Source organism: Thermobia domestica, chromosome 1 (assembly GCF_964235325.1).
Source record: "Thermobia domestica chromosome 1, izTheDome1.hap1.1, whole genome shotgun sequence".
Classification (NCBI taxonomy): Eukaryota; Metazoa; Arthropoda; class Insecta; order Zygentoma; family Lepismatidae; genus Thermobia; species Thermobia domestica.
This window is the reverse complement of record NC_137454.1, coordinates 395,074,960-395,094,310: the sequence shown is the minus strand read 5'-3', so window position 1 is coordinate 395,094,310 and position 19,351 is coordinate 395,074,960. Positions and strand designations below refer to the sequence as shown.

The 19,351-nt window shown below is 34.7% G+C and overlaps 1 protein-coding gene across 2 annotated transcripts in view; it reads left to right on the top strand.

Annotated features, from left to right (window-relative positions):
• Nucleotides 1-19,146, top strand: part of Tusp (WD40 superfamily protein Tusp) — a 320,891-nt gene extending 301,745 nt beyond the window's left edge. For both annotated transcript variants that reach the window (XM_081732680.1, XM_081732675.1), the window contains exon 16: nt 932-19,146. The gene's annotated coding sequence lies outside the window, so the exon portion shown is untranslated. The remainder of the gene's footprint in view (nt 1-931) is intronic.
• Nucleotides 19,147-19,351: the final 205 nt, after the last annotated feature.

Genomic DNA, 19,351 nt, shown 5'->3' with positions numbered 1-19,351 from the left:
GTTTAATGAACCCTCATAATGCATTGTCGCAAGATGACAGATCAAGACTTCAGGATGGCCACTCCAAAAGTGCAGACAAATGGACAGAGCTGCAGCCTTCACACGCGTTTCCAGTCATGTTGGTGGTGGTTCTGAACGGGGCTTATCTTTTATGCAACCAGTTGCAAAGAGCTTTTTCTCTCACCGTAAAACTGTTTGTTTTGGAGAGGATGGTTTGTAAAACCTTAGAGTGAAATTATGCTGATTCTGTCTCATTGATAGAGCTCCTTCGTGGCTAAGCGGTTAGCATACGCGCCTATGGCGTGGGAGACCCGGGTTCGATTCCCGGCGGGAGATAATGTTCGGATTCCACGTTAATCAGTAGATCCACGTCTCATATAGCCTCGCTGCTGAACGGGACGTTAAACTCAAAATCAACTCAACTCTGTCTCATTGATTTTCCTGGATGGGGTCGTTCGTGAACTCACGTGCTCATTATGACCCGTTCCTCCATGGTGTAAATGGACTCATCATGATTTATATCTATATCAGCACCTGCATCAATAAGAAACAACAATTCATTAACATCTATGTAATACATAGGGGGGTAACGGCATTTTGTGATCTTTTTGTTTTTAAGATGTGGATCTTACCCAATAAAACCCACTGAATATTTTTGGGCTAGGGAAAGTTCCTAAACAAAACCAGAAAAAAATGTATGTTCAAGGATCAGTCGTTTGGTCTTAAAATAATTTTAAGTCACTGGCAGTCAGTATGTTAAATATATAATAAATTTATGCTTCCAAAACTTAAAACTTGGCGACTATAATTTCATTAGTATACTTTTAGTAGCTAAAAAGCGATAATTATCCTTCACGTACATACTTAAAGACATTGTCTCATTGTGTGTTTAGTTTTAAATAAAGTATTACAATTTGTTTTGTTCTTGCAGGCTGTGAATTGAGAAGTCTGTATTTATTGTTCTGTGCATGGATGCTGGGAAGGATTCAATGGAAATTGCATAGCGTTTGTTGGTACTGGAAGCAAGCGTTTTTTTTTTTTTTTAGAAAGGAACAATCATTACAGATATCTAGTCATCACACGCGTAATTGTAGGTTTTGTACTACATTATTTTATTGTCAAGTATGTTTATGTTAAACTATGATGGGTGTATGATATTAATGTTTATGATTAATAATAATTATATCTTAAGGATAATATCACTAGTCTTTGTTAGACTTGGGTAGTGTTGTACTTTTTATGAGTCAAGTGAATTCAATTTTCACATGAACATTGTCCAGATCATTATTATAACTACATATAAATGTAAAAACACTTTTTCGCTGAGTGTAGCGTCCGTTGGATGTTAATAGTTGCATTATTAGTAGCACAAAATAATTCGATTTTCTCTGTTGATAACTTTTGTTTGTTTGATGTTAAGCGTGAAAATGTAGCACCAAAGATAGATTTTGACTGAAGAAAGAGACGAATGTTGTATAAATCGTTTTCAGTATTGGCATGAACATTACGTGCTGTTGTACAGATTGTTATTACTGTTTGCGTTTGGAGATTTTTCCACAGCCAAAGGGTCACAGAATTCAATGTCGAATGTGCAGAGGTCAGATATGTATGCTTCAGTCGATTTTAGTGCTTCGCTTTCTGTTTGATATACTGTACTTAGTGTTATTAGTTTATTTATAGTTATAATGCGGACGAATATTATTCATTTTCTGAAAGCCGAAAGTGACCATTCAACATATATCTTGACTTTTTTTAAAAAAAATCTCATAATTAAAAAAGGGACCCAAATAATAGAATAACAGAATTTAATTATTTTTTTGATAGTAGAGTAGAATAGATGTTATTGAATTAATAGATGAACTGGAAGAAGTTAACCTTGAATATATTTCAAAATAGTTTTCACTGCCTGCTATATAGTACGTTGAAGTGTCGTCTTTTGTGGAAAAGTTCAAAACGTGCAGTCAAAAGACAGTCAGTATTGTCAAGTGTGACAATGAAGGCCTCAATAGAAAGTTGGGATTTTTTTTTAACATACCTATTGTTTCATCTTACATTGTTTAATACCCCCTACCCCTGTTACGTTATATAGTCTGTAGGGAAATAGCATATCAATCTGCGGAAGTTAATTCCTTATGTGAAATGAAAGAAAGGATCAGAAAACGTTTTCTTTTAGAGCTATGAGCTGAGCTGAGTTCAATAAATCACATGGTAAAATGAGCTCCTAAGCTTGAAAATTATGGGATCAATATTATACGAGAATTATTAGAAGCTTTTGTCCACAGATCCATGTTGGCAAAGCACTTGTGCGTAGCCAAGAGATTATGAAAAAGTACGTTGAATAACTGCTGGAGGTCTTGATAATCCGCCTTGATTATGTAAAATGCGTTATGGAGGTTCCTGTAAAGTTGGAATTTCTTTTATAATTTGTCGATCTTCTTGAGAAGCTTCCATAGTTTCGAGTTTGAACGCTTTAATTTTTGTTTGTTTGTTTCTTTCTTTCAGCATCTTTCCTCTGGAAAGGAAGATGCTTTTAATCTATGTTTATAGAAATGTTTTCTTTCATTTGATACAAGAATAACCTTCCGAATTCTCATGCCGTTAATTTGCCCCAGATTGTATTATTGCTTAGCTGTAATGAAGTACAGAAGTTTAGGAACTTAAATTTTTTAATATGATCTGATTCTACTTGTAGCAATAAAATTGATTGATTGTTTGTTTATTTATTTTAATAATTCAATGTAGTATTACTTACTCAAAGGTTGAAAAGTGAGGTGAGAATTTAGATTTATCTGTTTTTCGTTCTTACGTGACACCGAGGTTATGGAACACTAACTATTCACATGAGCTCCGATACAGTTGGGTGGTGATTACTCCATTAGACCGGTTGGTCCTACATAGAGCAACTACCGCAATTTAGTAGTCGCTAATTGTATGTTGGTCCGAGCGTTGACAATGAAACAAGTCATTACTTTGACACTAGCTTTTTCCAACGACACATACACATAAGCGGCATTCATATAGCAGCTTCGATGATAAATAGTTATGAATAATATTAGCATCACAAAAAGTATTCAAAAATCCCACTGAAATGCATTACTATCATATAGAAATGCGCATCTCAATGTGCTGTAAACCATGTCCCCTGAACAAAGAATTACAAAGAGGCAATATCTGAAAATCATCGAAAGTTAAGTTCGAAATCAAGACTTTTGCTGGTTATTCCTCGCTTACTATCAATCCTAAAGAAGAGCCATACCAGTGTTAGAAAATAAAATTTGTACTTATTTATTTTCACCAACACATCGCGGCAAATTGTCATGTCTGGCATTTATATAGTCTTAGTTCACAAACTTTTTTATTTATTATTATTATTATTATTATTATTATTATTATTATATTTATTATTATTATTATTATTTTGTCAAACTTAAATCAAGTAGTAAATCGACACAAATTTAGAATTTCAAAGAAGTATTCATATTTATTAATGATTACTCCGACGAATAAATTAGGGAACGTTATACCACTTCAAAAGAAGCTGTTTGAATATATGTGAGGAGAGAGTGCGACCAATCTTCTTAACCGTCTCAAATAATTTAAATTTTTGTTTATCATTCAGCAAAACGATTTTCAGAAATAGAGACCGTATATTCTAGAAATTTTCACATTATTGTTGGGAACTTGTACATCTATATCTACACGCATTGGCAATATGCAGTAATTTATGGAAAGTTAACTTAATCTTTCTCTGTTCGCAAGCAGTAAAATAAGATCATATTTGTTGGATTCAGTCTGAGAACAACACTCGAAATATTCATGTGTCAGCGATATAACTCTCTAAGAGTAGTTTGAAATAATCCATTGTTTAGAACCAATAGAAGTCGTATAAAGTTTAGAACGATTGTTTAAAATGTGTTTGTACTTACGAAGACGTCCAAACTTTATTCGTAAATATTTTTCTTTCCAAGGAGATTGTCAGTGGCAAAGGTTAAATCAGTCTTCTGATGAAACACTATAAAAAGTATGAAATGGTAAAGTGATGCACACGAAATCTGATGTCATATAAATCTGACCTCCTCCGACCTTCCTTACAATTTTCTGTTGTCCTATTTCAATGGTTTATAAGCTGTCAAACTCAAAATTAGTTTTATTATTATTATTATTGGTGATCGCCAGTTTGAAGCGTATTTATCTTAGTAATACTCGTAAAGCGCCTGCAAATTTTTTGAGGTTGATGGCGCTTAAGTAAAATATTAATTGTATACTTTTTCAGAAGCAGAATTTTGTACTAATATGACAAGCAGATTTTTCTGTTGTGAAAGGAGTTTGCTGTTGTGGACCTTGTATTCTTTCTATGTACATGTATATAATAAAAACAAGGGAACCTCAACTGGGGAGGTGAGACTAAATTTTAAGGAGATGGAGCAAAAGTTACTACGCTTTTTGGTAGATATTGTTAATTTGCATGTTTTACGTATTTAATTTTGTCCTGTAAGAAAGGATGTGCACTGCCTCTAACAAAATAGTCAAGAGCTGCAGGCCTATGGTATACCTTACGACGTCACTGAATTACAATGCAAGTTTCTGAAATATAAAACATAAGGTATTACATGGTTTACTTAGAAGGCTACATAATTAAAAATATTACTAAAAACCTATGAAACTTTTAAATATATTGTCTTAAGTAAAGAGAAGAAGAGCTAGAAATTAGGGAAAAAACATCTATGTTTTATCTTTCTCTCTTTAAAACTGTTTGTAGCATAAAGAAATAGATTGTGAGTCGCTGCCATAAAACCGAAGGAAACTGGTGTGCATGGCGTTTTCCTGAGATTCTAAAATTACAGATATCACTTCATAAAACGAATTCTGTTTTCGCGTTGCTCAATACCCGAAGCGCCGCAACATCAGGGGAGATGAGTCACAATAAGAAAAACAACACATAGGAAACAGATTTATAAACGCTGATAACATTTGGTCACAAAATGACTGCATATCCATGTTATGTTTCTTGTTATACATGTGCGCTGGAGTTTTTATTTGTTCTTGTCAATGCACGAGTATTAAGCATTTAATTGAGTGTTCGCTTTTTAATTTCAGTAGAAAATATATATATACATACATAAATCTGTCACAATATTTTGGAACACACTCTCATCCAAATAAGAAAAAAAAGTTCATATGGACCTGTGGTCGGAAGTGCATAGTTTGGTAGTTGCAGAGTGCCGAAAACGTGAAAAAAATTAACTTCCGGAACTTAAAGGTCCACTATTATAGGACCGATCGTAGTCGGGTCAGGACATCATTGAGGAACTAGTATGTAAACTATCCCAATACCCATCTTACAGAATCTCCGATACTTGCATTAGAGAGGCTGTTTGGGAGTACTTGATCACTCTCCACCTACGTCTCTAAAAATTGGTGTGCAAGTACTGGAGCATTCTTAAACATGGATATTTGGATAGTCTAAATACCAGTTCCTCGGCAATGTCTTGACTCGACTACGATAAGTTCCATAGTAGTGGAGCTGTGAACTTTTAAGGTTCATCTATTTCACGTTTTCAGCATCCTATAACTCCGAAACCATTCACTTTTGAGCACAGCTCCATATGAACTTTTTTTTTTTTTTCTTATTTTGATGGAAGGAATGTGTTCTCAAAATATCGTAACACATCTATGTAACACTCTGTATATAATGAAATTAAATACTGCTACTATATATATAACACTAAATAGATCAAATGCAGTTCATTGTAATCCATAAGGACGCTAGATGCTTATATTGAAATTGATTTGTAATATTTAGTATTTCGTTCAGCCTCCCAGTCATAAAATGAACATTTACTTTATGCTCTGTTTTATAAATTTGTAATCTGTATGATCAAAAGCGTAAATATTGTATTTATTTGTTCATTTCGTTGTCTGATATTTATTTTGAATACGGAAAATTATTAAAATCGATATTTCATACGATATCATGCTTACAAGCGATTCTAGTTGGAACTTCCTAAAATGAAAGAACGATCCTCCCACTCTCTGTGTCCTGTCTTCACCTACAAAAACATTACATCCTTATAGTTTAACTTTCCTCAATTGTAAGCTGATGCTGGTAAATTGGTATATTAATATAAAATAATACAAAAATGATAATTTTGCAAAAGTAGAGTGAACATTCAGAATAATAAGAGTGGCTCGTGCTTGAGAAACGTTAGCTTAGAGGGAAGGACTACGAGAAAAATAACTTGGAAAAATGCAGTAGAAGCTCGCCAGATGTCCTAGGACTGAATCTATAATTCGTCGTACTAGAGGAGATATCTGTATGAGTGATCCTTCTTGCCCCTCGTTTTTGCTCATTCACTCAAGTATCTGAGTATTAGTTTAAATGTTATGTATTTATGTATTTATATATCTGCTTTGTCATTTTACTACAGAATTGTTGTGACCTAAAAAAGTAAATCCAAGATTGTGATTTTGTGTTTAACAAACGAATTTGAGTAAAAGGACTGCTTTTGTTGAAAGAATATTGTTCTTCAATTTTCTTGCTGAGTTGTGTTGTTGTTGTGGCTGTTGAATTTGTTGCTGGGCAGCGACTGACGTTGTTCACCTATTACACAATTCGTTTTCGTTCTCAAATTGTGAAGTTACTTGAGCCAACGGGAATGGCTTATAATTGCAGATATTTATTTCTTGTCTTCTGAGGTGCTTTAGAATAGTGTTAGAACAATGGCTGTAAGCAGAAACGAAATGCCAAAGTTGTAAAGTTTTGTAAAAGATTTGCAGTGTTTTCTATTTATGTACAGTTAGCAGCAAGTTCTCAGATTGCTTCAAATAATCGTGTGTTGTTGGCAGTTATACTTTTGGTGATTCCTGGGTTCTGTTCATTCTGATGTTTCTTTTAGTGTACCCAAATAGCAAGTGCGTTTTTTGTTATTGTTTCCCACTTAACGAATAATTGGAATGCTCGCCTTTGATGCGCATAGAAGCAGTCTAAAAAGTTAGTCTACAGAGAAAGTACCTCGGAGCGTAAAACTTACGGTAACAGTCCTTCCAATATACTACGTTGCAGTACGATTTTTATAACCTGCTTAAAATTACGAGAAGTTTCCTATCAAAGGAAAGACGTACATAGGAATCAAAGGAAGGCTATTTCTTAGTTTTGTAGATTAAAATTGAAACAATTGTACAAAATAAGAACATAATAAAACAAGTAATAGTGCGTAAAAGGAAATACATTAGCTTTGCTTTAGCTAGAAATCGTAGATGGCAGCAGTTTCAAGGGGAAGATTGCATAAAATAAGTTAAATACGAAATAGCACTTTCTTGCGGGAAAGTATTTAAGTATGAGATTTTCTTATTATAATGTATTCTTGAATTCCCTTCGAAAAATAACATATCTATAGTTGAATTTCAATAACTGAAAAATGTGGGAATGGACCGAATCGAACCCTGGTCTCCAAGTTACCGTGGCAGTGTTGTTACCCAGTCATCTTTCGGAGCAGTCACAAAGGTCTCATTCTTAATACAGGTTGTCATATTGTTCCACAAGTCCATTTGTGCTTGGCCAACTCTGACGTGAAGTATGACGATGTAGCTGTTTCGGAAGGGATAGTCGTTAGCTGGATACCCGGTTCCAATTCATAGTCCAGTCCCACATTTTCTGTTCTGAATTTTATTGAATTCATACCCATGGAGGATATGTTGTGAGCAAAGTCTGTTGTTTCCTCCATGTATCACATAATACATATATTTGTTGTAAGAAGGTGCTGTTGTGGAAACTGAAGCTAATAAAATAAATAAATAAATATATGAAAAAACGTTTAGTTACAGGAGAAACCAGGAGTTGAATACTGCTGATGTTATAAAAGGGAACGACCTCAAGTAAATGATTTTTTGTCGTGAATCTGTTTGTGCTAACAGCTGAAACCGAAACATGTATTATTTCTAAACAATATACGTAAATGAAGTTCTTCTTTTTTTATTATTTACTAGCAGCGTTCACCCCGCTTCGCTGCGGTCACCCCGGAACGCAATAAACTTTGTTACTTAGATAATTTTTACTTTTTCGCTTTCAAATTGCAGTAAATGTTAACATTATAGCGCCTGTCATTTATGTTAACCCGCCGAGTGACACGGTCATGCGGGTTGCATATAAATACGTTTATTTTTACCTATGATGAACTAACAAAGGATTTGTACGTATGGACACTTGAATCGTCAATTATCTCAAGACACTGGTAATTAAAAATTAAAGTGATATGATAAAAACCATCTAGGGTCCAAATCCTAATAACCCCCCAAAAATAAAAGAAATTGGTTCAGCCGTATTAGCGTGATGAGGGAACAAAGGATTTGTACGTTCTCTTTTATATATTATTTATAATTTTGAGTAACTTGTTTGAAACTGATTAAAATGAAAGGATATGCATTGAGTGTTTGTGTTTCGATGAACTGAGTTGAACTCCAATTTGTGTTTAATCTATTTTGTAACTGCGAAGAAAGATTGTGAGATATTGCCTTTTTGAATTTGATTGTTGTTCTTTTCTTAAGGAGTAATGCGGATTTTTTTAATTATTATTATTATAAAAAGAATATTCTTTGTAATGAAGACGTCCATTGTGTGTTTCATAGAATTAAATTTTGTTGGAGCTTCTTGGCATTTAAATCCGAAATATATCGAAGATTCATCGTGTTTAATGCACTATACCTGCTCCGGGGGTTCCAGGCCCGATTCCGTGGAGAGATCCTTGAAATTTGAACGTATAACGGTGATTCGGATTCCGCCGGTGTTGAAAGGATGATAAACTCGAATCCAACCAAGCAATCAGACGTAACAGTTCGTTACTCTTCACTTACTCCATCTAGTGTAAAAGTTATAAATAGAAACCAATAGAACAGAATCAAGTAAAGCAAATTACCAAAAAAAAAAAAAAAAATTTTCAGTATACAGAACTAAATTCTCCAACATTTTTATTCTTTCTCGGTGAATACAGAGTTACAATATGCACAGATCAAAAACATATATGAAGAAAAGTAATACTATATAAACTGGGCCATATTGATAAATCAGGTTGTGAAGCAAGTATTCGGTGATCGAAATGATCTATCACTGACATTTTGTTGAAGACGCAAATTCAATGGTATATTATTAAATTGTGGAAAAACAAATGTAGCTGAGTGATCATTGCTTTAATCACACACACATCATTTTCTGTTAGTTCATGATTTCTTGTTTTTATTTTGTTACTGGCAACATGAGAACGGGAAATGCATCCTTAATATTTTCCTTTTGTAATATGCGTGCTCCGTTTCGCTGGCGTTGCATGTCTTCGTTGCGATCAAATTGAAACGAAAGAAATATAGACATGAGCATCTGTACAGTAAGGAATAGTATCTATCGCTTAAAATAAAATAAGATTTTATATACATGTGTACAGAAGGACTGTCCGGAAAGTAATGAAACTGATTACGTAAAAGTTCTCGAAATAACATCCTTGAGAATAAATACGTTGGCATTGATTTTGTCAAGCGTCGTAGCTTACCTCGCAAGTCTTGAACAGGAATTTCTTTCAAAGCACTCGTCATGCAAGCCTGCACATTTTTAATATTCCTAAAATGAAATCCTTTCGATGACTGGATTTGAGTAGGGAAACTAATGAAGATCAACTGGAACCAAGTGCAAGCTGTAGAGAGGTTGGCCCAGCGCTGGCATGCCGACAGAAACACTGTCACTAATGTTGTATTGGTGAGGAACTTATTAGGTGTTGATGATCTCCGGACGTATTTGCGTGACTTTCTTCATACAAGTAATATAAACTCCTTAAGGACTACACCTTTGGTTAAAAAAAAATACAGTGAGCACAGTGAGCATCGATTTTATCTTCGATCAATAAAGCATCCTTCCCGTCTCTGTCGCGGATTTTTGAAGTTCAACACAAAACTGTTGCTGCTCGACACACATCTGCGTTTTGATCATAACGTAACATTTAAAAAGGTGTCCATCTTGCAATCGACGCACAATCGATATACGACAAGGAATACCAGATTTAATTTAGTCTAAGCATTTTATTTCCTACAATTGTTAATCCCGTCATTTCGTTCGACAATGTGTTTTAGTTTGTATTAATATCTGCCTTATCTTTATTTTAACCTTTATTCCACGAGGAAGAATGAAATATTGTGGAATTTAATGAACGTTTCTTTGAAGCACTAAATTGTTTAAGTGATATTACTCCTTAGAAATTGTCCATGTGGAAAAAAATTGAGATTTAAATTTGATTACTTTACTGTTGTGAACATATATGAGAGATCCCGAAGGTTTCGTACAGTAAGTGAGAGTAAACGTTTGCTTTTATGTACTTCTCACATTGATTACGAATTCTATGATCACGTATTTTTGAAGTATTGCTTATTTTGTTAAAAAGAACCATGCATGAGTCTGTGACGTCATTATTGAGTTTCCATTTACATTTATCAAAAAGTAAGGGGACATTGAATATTTTACTTATTGTATTTTGTAAATGTTTGAAAATGTTACTTCTCTTCAATTGTTATCATATTTCAGTATAGTTTGTCCGTTTTAATATTTACCAGCGGCTCGCTTTGTAATGGAAAACATGATTTCCTTATCGCCTTGCCGCTTCGCACAAACGCACAGCACATCTGGCTCACGAGCATTAACCTCAAGCAGAGAGGAACATCTGGCTTATTAGCATTAACCTTAATCAGAGAGAAAAATCATGCATAGGCAATATGATTGATCGCTTGTTATCACAGAAGGATGTATCGCTTTGCCTATCATGATAGAGGTAATACTTAAAACTTACAGACTATACATTTATTGCCAATGAAATATGAAAAAGCAACGGTGTCAATTCAGAAAAAAAAGACGGATTTTATATCATGTAAAAACAGTGTACTACAAGAATGTTGTGTTTCCCTGTATACTATTATAACTATTTGTTTCTATATCTGTTAGGTAATAAGCCCAAAAATACAGTAAACGATCGATTTAACGAATCTCGAATCAACGGACTTCTGATTTAATAGATAATTTCAGTAATATAGCATATTGAGAGAAAGCAACTTTTAAGTCTAAAACTTCGATTATATTGTTAAAAAACAGTTTAGAGATTTCACTATTGAGAAACTACATACAACAGAAAAACAACTTTAAAGCTTTTTTTTTTTTTTTTTTTAAATCCTTGTAATATGCAGTATTGAGGCTAATGTGATATGTACTTCAAGTAGTTTAAATTTACATTATACAGTATAATTTGGAATTCTTATTTCAAATATTATTTATATCACAGTTCATGATGTAACAGACTTCCGATTTTACGGACATCCTTTCGCTTCCATCAGTTCACCTAATACGTCAAATCGATCCTTCACTGTAAACGACTTTTGTGCTAGGGAAGAAGTTAAAGAAATTATGGAAAGGTAAGGAAGGATGATTAGTAAAGAAACTGAGAAGAAATTAATTACTCATTAAAAGCTTTAAAAAAAAATGTTACAGTTTCAGGTCATCGATGGTCTTTATCAAAGAAATCTATCGGAGTTTCCAGTTTTTCTCGTAACAGAAGAGAGGATTGAATCGGTTTAAGCAGCACCGGCAGGTAGAGTAGCCCTTTAATACGTTTATCTTTTGTCGGTTGTAATACGAGCTCTTAGTATATGGTTTTTCTTGTCGTTATACGTAGAGGTGAAATTATTGAAATAACTAATTAAAAAAAGGTAATAAATTACTTCTGGAACAAGTATGTAAAATGATTCTACAACCTAAGAACAATGTCATTATTATTTTATTGTGTTTGAAATTTTTATTTACTTCGTTATATGTTGTGTGGGCTAAAATGGTCATTTAAAAAGAAGTAAATCTAATTGGGCTGCCATATCGATAAAATTTGAGCTTCAGATTGTTCATTAAGTGAGCGACAGGCTTAAAGGCAACTGAGTTGAGAGAATAACTTTAACATCCAGTTGGCGTAAGGTCTGGCTCAACAGTGTGCTTCTGGGCTGATTAATAAATCCTAGCTATGTTGAACTGTTCTCATTTGTTAGCACAACTTGGATCTACTACGCAAATTATATTTTGAATTACCCTGTTAATGACCCTTTCACGTCGATAACCTTGTTTAAGTCTTTTGTAAATCAAGAAATGAATTTCTGCTAGATATAGAAGACGAAGAGTCCATAGAAACGCTTTTACTCTCAAATTTAGCAGTGAAACATTCTGAACATAAAACTGTTTGGTAGATGTGAGGGATGCGATCTGTTGGAACTTGTTTCCAAGTGGAATAGCTCCATAAAAAGGGGGCGTCATATTAGTTGGTTGGTTAGGTTAGGAGAGAGATTGTGTCATTTATAGATATCTGTAAGTATAGACATCTCTCAGTATGTCTATAACCACATACGATTTTAACATGACATAATTTTGAAATGAAGACGCTTCAAGCGAAAAAAGGGGTAAATAATATTATTTAGGATACTTATAGACAAACTCTATCACAAAATAAATATTCCAGAAAAATGATCAGATAACTGTACTATTTTTTTTGGGGGGGGGGGAGGGAGGTGCCAGCGGATCAGTCCATCCCTGATTGTTTTCTCTCCTTCATTGAAAGTAGCCGCTGATATCACTGGAAAGAAAATCAAAAGCACACAAATCTTTACCATTACATAGGAGCATGCGTACAGTTTGTTTCGCTGTTCCGTTCGAATTCCGAAAAGCTGATACAAGTAAATGATAATGGCTCGAGCAAGATAGTAATGTAAACATTGCAGCATTAGTGTTAATATACATCGAAGAACATAAAATTATGTAATTTCGCTTTTGGGTAGGAAGAGATCAAATCCATTGAAATTTATCAAAGGATGAAAGTTTAGCGTGGTGATGCATGGAGTAGGAAGTTTCACAATTGCGTCAGTTCTGTAACAGGTTGTTTATTTTATACTCACACTAGTTCTTCGCCATAATGTGGCGTTTGAACGTGGTGCTGCCAGCCATCATTGTTGGAAATTTTCGGCTCACTTTTGTATCTGACTCTCATTCGTGTATTCTATAGTGAACGAATTCAGATCAGTAAATTTCTGAGTAAATTACTACTTTTGTTGGTTGTGTTCATAACTGGATATCCAACATACATATCATTAATAATCTGCGTTGAATACATAAGAAACAGGAAACAAAAAAGGAATCTCCGTATTGATGATATTTATATTGTATTATTTTTTTTAGTTGTTTTTTTTTTTCTTTTTAATTATCAATTTTAATAAGAAATCATTACATAAAGTGTATTTTAAAACGAATTATATTTTTGTTACCAATTAATCTTAATTTTTGTTTAGTTTCTTTATTACAGTTGTTGACAGATTTTAAATAATGAATTATATGCTAAAATGTATTACTTGGCAAAAAGAAAAGTATTATGCGTTCATATTCTTATTGCTTGTTTATTGTTAACAATTACAGCTACAAATTAAAAACTTGTTTGAGTACCACTGTGTTCGCTTTTATAAATTTATATCAAGAAATTCAGCTTGTCTTAAAAAGTTTATTTATTTATAAGTATGTGTGGAGAAAGAGTTCTTAATGAATTTATTTGTTGCATCATGTAGATATTGACAGGTGAGTTATTTTTATTTAACGTGTCTGTGTTTTATACAATGAACAAAGACTCATAATAGTTATAGATGGGAAGTTGTACTCTTTATTCAACCTGACAACTGTAACCGAAATCAACAGACAAAATCCCCCTTAATTTTGTCACGTTTCTACGAGTGTATTCTTCTCACAGTGCATTGTACTTAATATGCAAGTGTAATCAATATAATTACAGCATCAGTGCCGTGCCGTGGAAAGTCAGTGCCCGGGGCGAGAGTATACGACGGCGCGCCCGTCGATATGAGTGGGGTCGACAGACCAGCCGCGAAGCGCCACCATTGTTGGCGCGAAGCGTAAGAAAATTTTCAAAAATAAACCCTGCTTTTCCATGATTTAAACACTTCTTATTTCTTTAAAATAGTGCTGTTGATCTAAGATATTCCAAGTAATTTTTCCTCCCTCTCATTTTCTTTTCTTTTTTCCTCCTTCGACGCCCGGGGCCGTCGCACCGCTCGTACCCCCCACGGTACGGCACTGTACATAATTCTTGTGTAGAAATGGTCTCGAAATGAGTGGTAATCACAGGAGGCAGCACAGAACGTGAATCTTGTATCGTTGAATTGATTTCTCTGACTAAATGACCAGATTCATTAATTCAGTTCCTCTCTTTTTCACTTTGGTTGTTCCGGCAACTGATGTTTACCGTCCAATTTTTCTTCCATCGCTTTTATTTATGGAAAGCTCTTTCTTTCGCAGCTTACAAACTGAAAAGTATGTGCTAAACTAAAAAAAAATTAATGGTGTTTCAGTTTGATCTGTTGCCTGTTATTTGCTCCATTTCGTTGTTAATCGAAAGATTCAGTATTAATGTTTGTGTGTTTTGTAGTGGTTGTCCTAACTCTATTTACGATGATCCAATACTAGTAATGATCGTTGTTTAACCAGCTCAACAATTAATGCATATAAACAATTGTAAAATACTGTTGGGTGTATAATAAGAAATTTGAAATTGAAAAGAATGATGATTATTCTAATTATTTAATGTGTGTGCATTACGAGAAATTTCTGACAATATAAACGTAGATTGTGTGATTTTTTTTAAAAAAAAGGGAGCTTGTTTGATGTAAAATTAAATTTATGCTTTGATTTATGTTTAAATTTACATTCCTAAAGAGAGACATTTTTCTGTGCAATAACTATATTGTTAACGAAACTGTTGAACACTAAGAGTTAGTTGTTTCGAAATTATTTCTAATTTGTTTTGCGTAAGGAACATTCCAGAGATTGAGAATGTGTAATTAGTCTGTAAGATTTACCGGATAGTTGATTGCTTACGTTGTCTAAGATATATATATATATTCATAGTGCTAAAATAACATTAAATTCGCGTAAATGTTCATTGAGAAAATAGGTAATGACTTTTGTTATTTTCTTTACATTGCAATGTCTATGCAATTTGGTTAAAACGTACGAATTGTCTAATGGTATTGTTAATACTCCATTTGTAGTGAACGAACTAGAAACTGCAACAGATGTTAATCTTTCGGGCCAATGCAATATTCTTTCACTGAAGAGGAGATTCTTTGTTTAGTAAAGAAAGGAAGGAAAAGTTTTATTTTGGAAATTAACTCCAGGATTGAAAGAACGAGGGATGATCTGCAATAATCAATCGGATATTTTACTACCGTTTACTGTTATCTTCAACATATAGAGAATTGACCCGTAGACTCATTCATCACCAGATCTCCGCAACCGTTGGGTGTGGAAACTTGAAATTTTGTATCATTTCCTCCTTAGATCTCGGACCATGAGTAAGATAGATTTAGGATTTAGATTTCTGAGCTCTCAACATCTATGGCCATTTAGCCCGTCATGAATGAGGGATGACGTCCCTCGGCGAGCACATTATCCGGGGAAAAGGAAGGAAGTGGCCTACATGTTAGATACCACCCCGGCATTTGCCTGGTGTGAATTGAGGAAATCCTAGGTAAACCTCATTCTGGATAGCTGGCCTGTAAAAAGAGTTTTACACTGTTTCGACCCAGTGCCCTCACCGGAAATCGAACCCAGGACCGCTCGCACTGACGAAGGTGAAAAGTTAGCAACTACGCTACGTGGGGCCACCTGAGTAAGATGGGGTTTTGAGACATTTTTACCCCGAAGGATTGTACGTAATGGGTGATAATAGGATTTCACTATTGTTATATGTTTCTGTTGAAACGCTGAACATACCGGCACCAAATGTGGTATTAGATGCTTTAAAGAAAATCGACTTTAAGAAAATTCAATGCAACCGGAGATTTTTGCATAACAATTACTATCAAATTAGGAAGGTTCAAGATTATTTTTGGCGAAGCTAACGATATAGCTGAACATTGTCTATCGAATAAAATATTTTCTTTTTCTTTCTTTTCTTCAGAGGCGGGGGACAGGGTACGAAAAAGAGTTTTCGTTAGTTTTTGTCTTCGAGAAAATAAATTTCGGAAGGGGGCTAACGATTTTGTTAAATTATGTGTATGAAATCGTATGAAAAGTACCCGTTTCGGGTGCAAGGAAGGAATTTGGCTACATTTCGATCTTGAGAGCTCATTTAGAGCGATTATGTGAAAGGTTTATGGATCTCCAACAAATTCGATTTTGCTTGAATGAGTGCCCTAAAACTATGACGCTGTATATTTTCCATTAATCTTCTTCTTTCCGGCAAAGAGCGGGTACTATTAAAATAGGAATAATTCTATAAGACCATTATTGCACCCATAGCACTTGGTTCCGTTGTGATAAAATACCGTCAATGAGATGAGCTTAAGATTGATACAACACAAAATTTGACTCGCATTTGTCTCATAACATATGAACGAAGTATCGTAAATATTTTAGACGTAATTTTTTACCAAATAAAATCACTAACAGCGCTTGCTTAATTCAATGACATTTAATCTCTGCCAAACGGGCTTGAATTATTGTTCCTCCAAATTCATTAGTGAGAATGTTATAGCTTTGATAGTGAATTAAACAGCGTTCACGCAGGGTGTTAGGATTGATATTTCCAATACCTGTGTCGAAAATGGTAACTTAGGATCAGGTAGAAAATAACCATCTCCAAGTTACGATTTACCGGACAAAATTTCGAGATGATTGTATCATTTTTGAAGATCTTTCACAATTTACTAGTTCTTATTATTATCAAAACAGTACTAAAGAAAGCCAATTGAATGTATAAAATCCAATCAGCTAAAGTTTTGGTGAACAGTTGTTTGTAAACAAGTCGCGAAAGAGACAACCTTCGGTAACCGGATGCCACGTTATACTGTACTCAACGACTCCTGTAGATACAACAATGGAAAGAGAGATTAAACTACAAACAAACAGAATGAAATGGCTTTTGGTTCGTGACGAAAGGCTGATAGTTTGTATTCAGATAACATTTCCCTGTTCGGTACTTAATCGCCATTAGGATATCCATCGGAACACCGTAATTAAGCGTTGGACTCACTTCCGCGTGGTCCCGAATTCGATTCCCGGCCAGTGCGCCTGCCCAGTCGTGAGGCAAACTGGGAACTCACGTGAATAAAAGACGTGACAGCCACTAGACACGCCTGTTAGATGCACGTGTTCGTTGCTAGCCAGGACATAGTTCAGCTGGTCGTTAACAGATAACGTTGGAGCGGTTCAGGTCCATAAGGGCTGTCATGCCAGTGGTTAGGGTTAATTTCAGGATATCTATCTGTTTTATTGAGTTGCGTTTCTTCGTATCCAGGTGACGTAAATATATTTTCTTAAAAAAAAAAATGATGGCTGCTTTTACCAATAATCGGTACAATTAAGACGACGTTAAACTTAATTAACATTTCGTTAGGAAAATTGTTTCACCAAGATCTGTTGTTTTCTATCATAGCAGGATCACTTGTTTAGCTTAATAAACCTTTAAAAGTTTACAAAATTGTTAAACAGCCGTTACACCGTTTAACAAATATGTGGCTTTTATCAAAAGGCAGAAGTTGTAGTTCATTCAGTTTGATGATATCTGTTTCAGTTGATAAATCTTTTATTCTTTATTTATTAGACCACAAATAAAATCAAACCACTTAGCGTAACAGGCCCTGAGACTCTCCAACGCCATCTGTTAGCGACTGGTGGAACTACGTCGAGCCTAACGACGAGCACGTATTCATCGCACTGTGTGGCCTTGTCACTAATCGGCGAATCAGGAGGTTTCTAGACTTACTGCCCGTCAAGTCTTTTTATTCACGTGACTCCCCAGTATGCCTCACGACGTTGGGTGGACGCCGAAAATAGGGGAAGCACCGACCGGGAATCCAACCCCGGATCACGCGGACATGAATCGAACGCTCTAACCCCAAGACTACGGTATGCTCTCTATCATTTTAAAAGTAGCATTAAATAGAAATTTGAAAATAAAGAGACATTGATATTGTTCCCATAATATCTTCTTGAAAATAATTGGGATTATGTATTTTTCTTCGTATATAAAGCAAGCATGCAGTAATAATCTATTAATTCGTATAGCGTTGTCAGTGGTAAATGTCTTCGGAGGACATAGTGAATATGTACAACTTCTTTCATATCACTATGTATATTAATATGTGTGCGTGTGTGTGTATGAAAGAAAAAAGGTATATATTGAGGGAAATCTACATGTTTGTGTGTGTGTGTGTGTCTGTGTGTGTGTGTGAGTGTACTAGTAGTTCAATAAATATATCTATTTCCATCGTGTACTTGAGCGTGTGAATACATTCTATTCGTGCAACCCCTTTACCAGAGTTGGTAATAGACTGGGAAAGTGATTCTACCATATCCTGCTCGTTGCCATACTAATCACTTTTCTTTTTTTCATTCTTGCAGAATCTCCATTTTCTATTTCTAACTTTAAACCCACCTGGTATTTAGAGTTCCTTCGTAGCTAAGCGGTTAGCGTATGCGTCTTTGGCGTGGGAGACCCGGGTTCGATTTCCGGTGGGAGCTCATGTGTTTGGGATTCCACATTAATCAGTAGGTCCCGTCTCATATAGCCTCGCTGCTGAAAGGGACATTAAAATCAACTCAATCCACCTGGTATGTAACGCGTAACCATTTTCGATACTCTGTGTTCTCCGTGCTAAACAGTAGCAATGGGTTATTGCTATGTCACTCACCATTGTTATCTTAAGAACTACAATACATGTTGAAACTTGCAACAGAAAAGAGGGAATGTTTAATGTGGGATTTTACTATTTCCCATTTAGTAATAATAAACCAAAACCAAAACCAATTTCTGCAGAGTCAAATCGATTTATGATCCATGCCTAATGCGGAAGATACCTCACAACTGGCTGAAATGAATGGATTTTTGAAATGTGTATCGAATGGCGACACCGCCATGTCGAGGTGGACTGGTGGAATGAGATAATTCTTACCTTGTCACAAGTGATAGCATATTTCAGCCTTCTGAATATCTGTATACTATCAACAACAAAGTCTGTTAGAGCAGAGGTCGATTGAAAAGTTGTTTGTCAGATTTTGTAATTGTTACTATTGTCGCTATTTAATATCAGTGAATTGCAAATAATAATAAATTAGAAAACTTACCTGTGATATTTGTCTTACTTCTGAAATATCCGTGCATACAGTTTCAGCAAATCCTCTTCTCTTCCTCGGTGGTTATAAAATTCGTACTGTAAACTTACATTATATCCTGTGTGCTATCTTATACTATTTATCGGAACTGAACAGATGAAGAGTGGTTTGCACCAC